The sequence below is a fragment of the Argiope bruennichi genome, chromosome 3 (assembly GCF_947563725.1).
Source record: "Argiope bruennichi chromosome 3, qqArgBrue1.1, whole genome shotgun sequence".
Classification (NCBI taxonomy): Eukaryota; Metazoa; Arthropoda; class Arachnida; order Araneae; family Araneidae; genus Argiope; species Argiope bruennichi.
In genome coordinates this window covers 78,446,816-78,456,405 of record NC_079153.1, presented here as the reverse complement: position 1 = coordinate 78,456,405, position 9,590 = coordinate 78,446,816, and the positions used below count along the sequence as shown (strand labels likewise).

General features: G+C 28.7%; 1 protein-coding gene across 5 annotated transcripts in view; it reads right to left on the bottom strand.

Annotated features, from left to right (window-relative positions):
- Positions 1-9,590, bottom strand: part of LOC129963934 (transcription factor 21-like) — a 189,252-nt gene that overhangs the window by 149,412 nt on the left and 30,250 nt on the right. For 3 of the 5 annotated variants that reach the window (XR_008784041.1, XM_056078539.1, XM_056078537.1), the window contains exons 2-3: positions 5,934-6,049; positions 2,652-2,754 (exon numbers count right to left, since the gene is read on the bottom strand). The gene's annotated coding sequence lies outside the window, so the exon portion shown is untranslated. The remainder of the gene's footprint in view (positions 1-2,651; positions 2,755-5,933; positions 6,050-9,590) is intronic. The other 2 variants (XM_056078538.1, XM_056078540.1) reach the window with 1 other exon arrangement.

Below are 9,590 nucleotides of genomic sequence, written 5' to 3'. Positions count from 1 at the left end.
TTTGCAGATTGATCAAACAGTATATATATTTTGCAGATTAATCAACAATCAATCTGGAAACAAACTGTATGAAAGTTATATATTTTTTTGGGGCGTGGAATGTTATTCAGTTTCATTTCTAAATAAAACCATTACAATCATTATAATTGCCATGATTACAGTTCAAATATTAAAAGTCTAAAGGCAGAAAAAAATCTGTAAATATTGGTTATTATATACGCAGTTCATTAGAAAATATATTACACCAAGATATAATTCTTTTTTCCATCAGAAATCGCATATAGACCCATCATATTAAAATTTGAGAAATAGCCGTTTCTGAAGTACAATAATATACCATCAAATGTTGTCACGTCCTTATTTATACGTTGCTTCATCACAATAAATAGGAACCATTGTCAAAGTATGAGAAGGATAATGCATGAACTAGAATTCATATTTCCACTCCACTTTAAATTAAATACGTTTCACAGAGAAATGTCTAAGGTATGACTTGCAGAAATACGAAAACAATCTCCCGACGGAATTGGGGTTTAGATCTTTATCTTCCAATGACGAATCAAAAATGTCAATATAATAATTAGACAGAGAAAATTAAAACCTGAAATGACCTTTTTATAAAAATGAAATGAAGCATATTAAGAGTTTAGCTTTAAGCATTTTACATATAATAAAGCCACATTAATATTTTTAAATTAAAAACTGCCGTTTATTCTACTCTTTAAAAGATGATTCATTCTGAGATTTCATTGTTGGCTAAATCGGTTTAAGATGTTGCCAGTTACAAATTGGATTATGGATTATGTCATTGGATTATACTTTATAATACGAGCTATGCCAATTATATGAAAGCAACCTATCCTTCTAACTTCCATTAGTTGTTCCGCCCTCACGGTGGAAATGAAGTGAAGAGAGGGATAGTTGAGTGGGAATGTTCTGGCTGACTCCTGTAAGAGTGTGTGTTGGTAGGAACTCAATGAGAACTCTGAGAAGGATTTAAATTGGAAAGTTTAGATTTAAATAGGAAAGTTTAGATTTAAATCGGAATTTAATTTTATGTATTTAACAGTTATCTGCCATTTAAACCATAAAATATAATAAACCTGTGTAGCCAAGAAAAGTAACATTCCTTGAGTTCAGGCACCCGACACCGGAGTTATTTCTGAATTAGTTTCCCATGGTGAAGACGATACTATCTGAAGTGAATTGTTAATACTCCGTTTTCGATAACTTCCTCGCTACACCAGTGGGCAGTTGGGAAGTGACCAATTTCCCACTTAAGCAGACTACGTAGTATGCAGAACCAATGGTCTAATGGGGGGGGGACGCAGGCAGGTTTATTAAGATGTTATTAGCCTGCTTGTCAAACACTCAAATTCGTAAAAAACACAAATTTTATGAATTCCAAAAGATTAGAATAATATTAATACTTTGTCATAAATGGACATATTCCTATTTGTTTCACTTAGTTATTATGGAATTTTTAAATGCTCAGCTTCTTTTTAAATAATATTGAGTACAAACGTGGACATCAATAAGTCATAAAAAAATAAATATATAGTAGCTAAAATAAAAAATTAACTTAAAATAACTCATTAACATACTGTTAAATTAAAAATATGGTGAAATGTGAAATCAAATTGATTATTGTATAAAAAGAGAGGCCTTATTTGTGTATATTGGACCATAAACTGCTTAAATCCATTTTTACCAGAGGGAGGAACGTTTGCTTCTGAATGTCAGATTAAATTTTCACCAAATTCATATGTAAAGCGGATGCTTGGGTGAAATGGAGTTTAGGATGTGGAATACTTCCTACTCAGGAGTGGAAATGCTAGCCAGTAATCCATCGCTATCTTCTGCTATTAATGGGATAACTTGTACTGATCTCATAGAAACATTATTGATAGAAAGGATGAGAGAAACTGTCCCCAAGAAATTATATTAGAAATTTTAAAATACTCTAAAACATAAACTTTGTGGTCAAATAAGCCAATGAAGACTCTGATAAAAGGAAGTTATTTCAAAATTAGCCCGCCTTTATGCTCTTAAGTATAATGTGAAGCAAGCAAGAATGTAAACCCACAGAATAGGGTGGTTAAACTTTCATGATCTCCTCGGTACGAAGATTACAAGAGTATTATCCAAATAACCTCATTCAGCGGGACCATTTTCAATTTGACTTCACCACCACAGCGTCCGGTCACCCTAATTGAATGGGGCCTGACACGTGTCAGGTCGTAAAAGGGCCCCGGGTGGGAGACATGGGTGCATTAAGTAATCGCTTTGACATTTTACGACTGGCCCCAAATCAGTGTTCCGGCCGCAAGTGACCATCGGACTCCTATCATTAGTTACCATAGTAACCATAGCGTGACCTGTCTTTGAAAGCAACCGGCAAGAAATTAAAAAAAGAGCAAATGTTGCGTGCCCTGAAAACAATTTAGTAGGGAAGTTCGTGCATAGCTTTTTTTTGCACATCAGTTGAATCAATTGCTTAGTGTCAAATGTTATTCCATTCTATTTATAGTAACGTGTTGGAATCGAGTTGGTTGTTTCAAACATCTCACTGTAAGATAATGAAATCAAATATATATGTATATTTATCATATAATAATGTTATATAATGTTATATTAAATATATTACATACCGTACAAATAACCAGAAGCAGAATAGCGGAATATTTCCTCCTTGGCTTATCCCAATCTTCCACATTAAAATACCATTCCACAATATCGACAATAATTATAGCACTGTAAAAAAAAAAAGAAAAAAAGAAAGGAAATTGGAGAATTATACTCATGTCAAAGATCTAGCTAGAGGGATATAATGCTATTATAACACAAAGAAATATTATAAGAAACTATATATTTATTTATAAGATTAACCAGAATGAACTATTCAAATTTCTAAAACCAAAATCAATTGATGAATATCGTAATCAAACTGTATTAAAACTCGTCTTTGAATGGATTATTTTCATTAACATGTTAAATATCATATCAGTCACCAGTGACTGATACTGAACCTTCTGTTTGGGTCTTATCAATCACCGGTGACTAATTTCGTTTAGACTACATCGGTCACTGCTGACTGACAATATAATTTTCGTTCAAACTATGTTAATCATTGTTGGTTGACGAAATACAACCAAAAAATAATATTCTTTTACTAAATTTCAATCTGGGGATCATAAAATATTGCACTTAAATCGCAAAATCATAACATATATAAAAGAACTCTACTTAACATATATAAAAGAAATAGGATATCAGAGACAAAAAAAATAAAGCGAAAATAGGCTTCTCGCGTAACGTAACCAATTACTCTTTGCATATGTTTAAGTTGAAGTGTGTTTTTTTTTCACAAATTTTAAAGGAAGTGAAAGGACAAGAAGGTAGAGATTTGTCAATTTGAGGGGAGTGTCTCGGAGTGCTTGAACTCAGGCTTCTTAACCTCCGGACATAACAGGTGAACAGGATAATGGCATGGCAAAGATATTCCTTAGTAAGTGGTTGTGCAAGATAAATTGAGGATTTCCTTAAAATATGACATTTTATAACAACACATGGAAAAGAAGAAAAAGATAAAATAATTTAGTAAAGCAACAATTTGTGAGTTTGAGATTGTTACCATTATTTTCGAACTATTTTATTTTACTTCATTTTTATCTCTCATCATAAATCATTTTATATCAATATAAAAATTCATTTACACTAAACACAATTAGAGAGATTCTCAACCATTTCAAAACTTCATTTTATACAAAATTAAAAATATAAGTGCTATTATTAAAACATTTTCCAAGTAAAAGCATTTTCAAACTGCTTTCTATTTGGAGTGCTTAGACTCAAAATTTATATTATTCGATTTATATTCATAATTAAGATATTTACATTATAATAAAATAAAGAATCCGATGACTGCAGATGATCAAAAAAAGTATGACAAGCATTTGTATCCTTCAATTGCCTTGTATAAATAATTTCAATCGCAAAGTTTCTTTGAATAAAGTAGACAATTACACGAAAACACTGAGTTTTATGAAATATAATAATAAATTGCTACAAAAATTACATTCTTATAAAACATCCGTACTGAAAAAGTATATCAGTAAAATGTTTGTCTTACATTCTTTTATATGCACGTTATGTTTTGCTTCCATTAGAAAATTTGCTGAGGTATTAAAAGGAAAATGTTTGAAGAAATCTGGCAGTTGCTATTTTAGGAATTATACATATATCACAACAATTTATTAATAAAATAGGATTAGAAAATAATACATAAATTGAAATATTAACAAAACTTGTTCAAAATGAATGCCTTCGACAGCTATACAAAATTACAATATATATATTATTACTTACTATATAACAAATCAAATATTTGTTCTGAATTTCAGGACAAAATATTCGTCTTTCTCTATACTTTGTATACGAAAAAATAAAAATGGTACAGAAAGTATACAGATTACAGAATATGACAGAGAAATTACTTTATCTTTACTTAAAACGTTATGTCAAGTTCCTAAAGTAGAAAAATCAGTCAATGTTGCGATTTTTGAATGATTTCAAAGAATGCTGAATATATCAAGAAACAGATAATCTGCTCTTGGACAGGTACTATATTTAAAATAATAACTTAATATTTAACTCCAGCACAGTTTAATACAATGTGATGGCAAAATGAATTTAAAAATATTTTTTTAAAAACTTCAACCGTTTTTCCTCTCATTTCAGTAGAAAAAAAAACCAAAACCTATTTTTGTATTATTTATTTCAAAATATAAAAGCTAATTCTGAAAAAAAAATGCAAAACATAACAGCCCATAATAGAGTCATATCTCTTATTCCCAGCAAATGCTTCCGTGAAAAAAAAAAGATTGAGCAATTTTAGCAGAGATTGATGATATGAATACTGATAATTGTGACAGTTCTAACGATAAATGTAAAAAGTTTCTCAGCAAAATTAGCAACGAACAAATTGAAAATAAATGTGAAAACAATGATATGCAACAGATTTAGTGAATGATGCAATATCTACTTCATCGTGTCGTAAAGTTAGAGTTCTCCATAAGATTAAACTATTTTTGATTTCTTTATTCCTTATATTGGTTATGGACTAATGTTTAAATTCTGTTGAAACATACAGTGCACACTAAAGTAGATTTAGAACTATTTGGATGAGTTTGATATTATACGGCACAAATTTCACTCATTATCAATTTCTAGTTGACTAAAGTAAACTCGGATTCAGAGAAGGTTTCCAATATTACTTATTAGAAAAAGTATCTTTTAGTTTATTCACAGATTGAATACATTTGAAGAACCTGGATTATAAAAGCATTTTGCAATGCTAAGAAATCTCTACTTTTACTCTTGTTAAATTGACGATTTTCTTCTTTTTTTTATTCAAGTAAATATCTTAAAAAGATTCTGGGTAGTTATTTCATTTTTGAGTTTATGACTTCTACAGGCAACATAGTGAATTTGGTTGCATTTCGTAAATTAGTTTTAATCGCAGATAGCTCCAAACAGGAAATTTTATTTTGTACCCTCCCTGTTCATGTAATTCTGTATTATTATTATTTTTGTGTAATTATTCATGTACAAAATTGGCTAATTAATATTGTTAATAGATGGCGCTGCATGTATTCTCTAAACTGAATAGTTTGAGAGAGAGGTGAATACTTGTGTTTCTCACTTCCGTGTCTATTTCAAAATAGACGAAATAGACACGGAACTGCAATTATGCACAGTTTGTGGCCCAATTAACACGGACTGTGCAATTATGCACAGCTCGCTGTTAGTTGGGAGAAATATTGAATGCGAAATGCTATGTGTTATCCTAAATATTATGGGATTTTCGTCCATGTTCTGTGTGAGTGTGTGTGTGTGTGATATAGAATTGCAAAAATAAAAGTATTGTTTACCAGATAAAAATTCCACACACTTTGCTGCACTACCTGTATAGATTGCACGTTAGTTACACTGCATCATAGGATTTTTTTAAACCCAAAATGGAGCCAATAACTCAGTCTTACTGATCCTAAAAGTCAAATAAATTAAAATAAAATTTTAATTTATTTATGTTATTATAATTATAAATTGAATACTGAAACAAATAAATTTTTGAACTAAAGAATATAAATAAGAGAAAAAAGAAAATAAAAATAAACATCAAAAGTTAGAAATGATTTTATTTATTTGTATACCGAACAAACGCTTTATTTCCTACATACAATATTTTCATTAGCAAAGCCCAGTTCTTGACGAAACTCATGAGAAAGACAAATGTTGCAATATCATGTCTGCGTATCTCAATCAAGCATTTTTTTCACTCCACACCATCCTTATGAGGTCCGGACAAATTCTTAACAAAGATAAGTTCGTTTCGTCCGTCTCCTAACGAAACGAAAATTCTCCTCCAAAAACGAAATTGAAAGTAATAGTGAAATACTTATTTTCGATGGATGTTTGTCGAAAATCAGACAGAAAGACTAAGAATTGTACCTTTGTTTTCATTTTGTGTAAGAATTCAATCTAATTGGTAGTCATAAGGGATAAAGTTAGGGAGGGTCTTTCGGGTTAATTTTGATAAATTAAGTTAATATTTAATATCGCATTTGTCAGGAAAGGTAGTTATTTGTTGGAAGGACAGAAGACAGCTGTCTTAAGTCGAGGACTGAAAGGTAGGTTTGCAAACAACTTGAATAAATAAGAGGCCAAATAAATTTGTTAATATATAAATTGTTACAATAAACTTGTTAAATATATAAATTGTTACAATAAACTTGTTAAATATATAAATTATTACAATAAACTTGTTAAATATATAAATTGTTACAATAAATTTGTTAAATATACAAATTCTATGAAGTAAAAATATTAAAACTACTATATATGTTTACTTTTAATTATTAAAATTATTATTAAATAAACTAAAGGCAAGCATAACTAAATAAACTAAAGGAAACTAACATAAGGAAACATAAGGGAAATAAACTAAAGGAAACTAACGAAAGGTAAAGTGAATATGAATTATTCATTTAACCATTTATGCTATATCACACTTGACAGGTCTTGTAAAATAATAATTTTTTATCTTATATTTGAAGCTTATGCTCTTGGATTTATTTTTCTCTATCTTCTATTGTTCATTTTCCATTATAATTTAAATACGATTGCAATATTTCACTGATTATACATACATACATACATATTATTATTATATATATATATATATATATATATATATATATATAAATTCGACTCTTTTCTAATCCGAAGTATCAGAGTATGATAATTTTTAAGCTTAATTTGTCTATTATTAAATCATTGAAATTTATTCTTAATCATATTACAGCGATAGCATTCGAAATTGTCTTTAATATGAACGCAATAGACGTGTATATATACATGATGATATTGCTGTGAGATATATTTAAAATAGATTTAAAAATTTATTAAAATAATTATACGGGAAACTGATATTACTAAAAGTTTATATTTTTAATTTCAAAGTGATGTAAAAGATTTGTCATGCAATAATAAGCTCCAAAGTTGAAATAATGTAATAAAGTAAATATTAACTTCCAAGAATAAATTTAAAAATATTGTTTCAAAAAGAAAATCAATGCACCCACAGATTAACCCCTCCCTAAAAAAATTATTGATAGATACATGAACCCACGTGAATTCAAAGTCTAGGTTAAATCTTTTTGAATAGAGTCAAGTCTAGTATGCCTTGCGCGATAAATTCTTAACCAATTCAGTTAGCGAAGGTAAATGACCCGACAAGAGCTTTACTATTCATTCATCTTTGCCTTCGACGTTCACAGTAGAGCGCGCGCAAAGCAAAACTTACACTTCAAAAATTCCAAAATGCGTTATGACAGCTCTGTGGCGCCATCTGAAGGTAAAAGCGAATGTTAATTGGATCGATTGGTGGTCTGTTTCCTCCCATGGGAAAAAAATGACAGTTATTTTCGAGTTTGCCGAAAAATAAAAATGTGTGCAAATAAATAAATACGAAATAACTTATTTTAAAAGTAAAAGCGTGGATTTTAGAAACATTTTTACACTAGTTAAAGACATAAGAAACAGTACCAAATTTATCAGATTATTACAATCTCCATTCAAACTTCACATTATTTAAAAATGAACCGAAATGTTGATGTTTTTCCATCATGCTTCGGAAAACATATTACAGAAACAGTACAAAAATAAATTTTACATCGTTTCAAAATTTAAAAAGAAACTTTAATTTTTTTAAAATTAACTTTAAATTTAATTTTTTAAAAATAACTTAATTTTTCATATCAATATTCAATTTCCCATGCTCTTCCTATCTATATCTTGCAATGAGTTTTTGGAAATCTTATAAGTCTGCTTTCAGAAAAAAATTTACATCTTAGAAAAATAAAGAAACTCAGGAGATGGATTTCAAATAAAAAATTTTTTTCCTGGTAAGCTTCGTTCTCCATAGCGGATAAAGAAAGGCATTAATTTGTAGAAATTTAAATAATCGATATCGAAAAGTCTATTTAACTACTTTTTAAAGTATTTATTAACTTATAACTTTTTAATTGTCCTGTCCGTACAAGATTGTGGCATCGTATTACTGCTTCTGAAACTTATAATCTGATATTAAAATAATCAAAGGCTCTATAAGTCGATAGAAATATTACACGTAATCCATAAATATGTCAAATAATGAATTGTGGGTTGAATTAGTAAGACAGAACATTCCCGAAACGAAAGTTGGAATTTATTTAGATTATGAAAAAGCAATACAGTTAAGGGGTTAAAAATAACATTTAATTTTTTTTATCTTACTGAAAAATCTCTGATTATCTGAATTTTGACTAATATTTTTTGATAATATTTTTTATTTTTTTATTTTATGCAATCTAAAAAGGTTAAGATATAGCAGTACAGATGATGCAATTAAAGTAAAAATGAATCTTTATTTAGCTTATTCATCACAAGATTTAACAAATATATCTGAATTCTAACATTTCACGAATATTTTCCAACAATAACAAAACTTCACTCTGATATTTTTCTTTCATTTTTGATAAGCTTAAAAAATTAAATGATTTGAATAGAATAATACATTTCTGTTGTTATTAATTTGAAATCTTTACATTTTGTTTTCATATTTTTATGTTTTTAATTTTCTAACGAATTGCTACTGTGGTCAGTCCTCCTTTGCTTCTCAAACTGAACACCATTCCTGGTACTGGTATTGGTGTTTTGATTGCAGGAAAAAATTATATGAACGAAGACACAAAAAACATCACTAAGATATTATTTTCATGGAATAATTCGTAATAACTGATAAAAATTATGCCTATTAATTAAAGATTTTTCAATTTCGACCGATGCAGCATCTTATAGCTTCTTTCGACTTTTTTCGAATTTCCACACTTCCGAACTTTTTCTGAAGACTTTGACTCACTTTGAATCTATTCATATGATAAAAGAAAATTAAAAGTAATTTCTAAAAAAAGGTTTTTAAAAAATAAAATGTAATAAAATCAAGTTAATAGGAAAATCAAATTAATCCAAATAAAAAAAGAATCCGG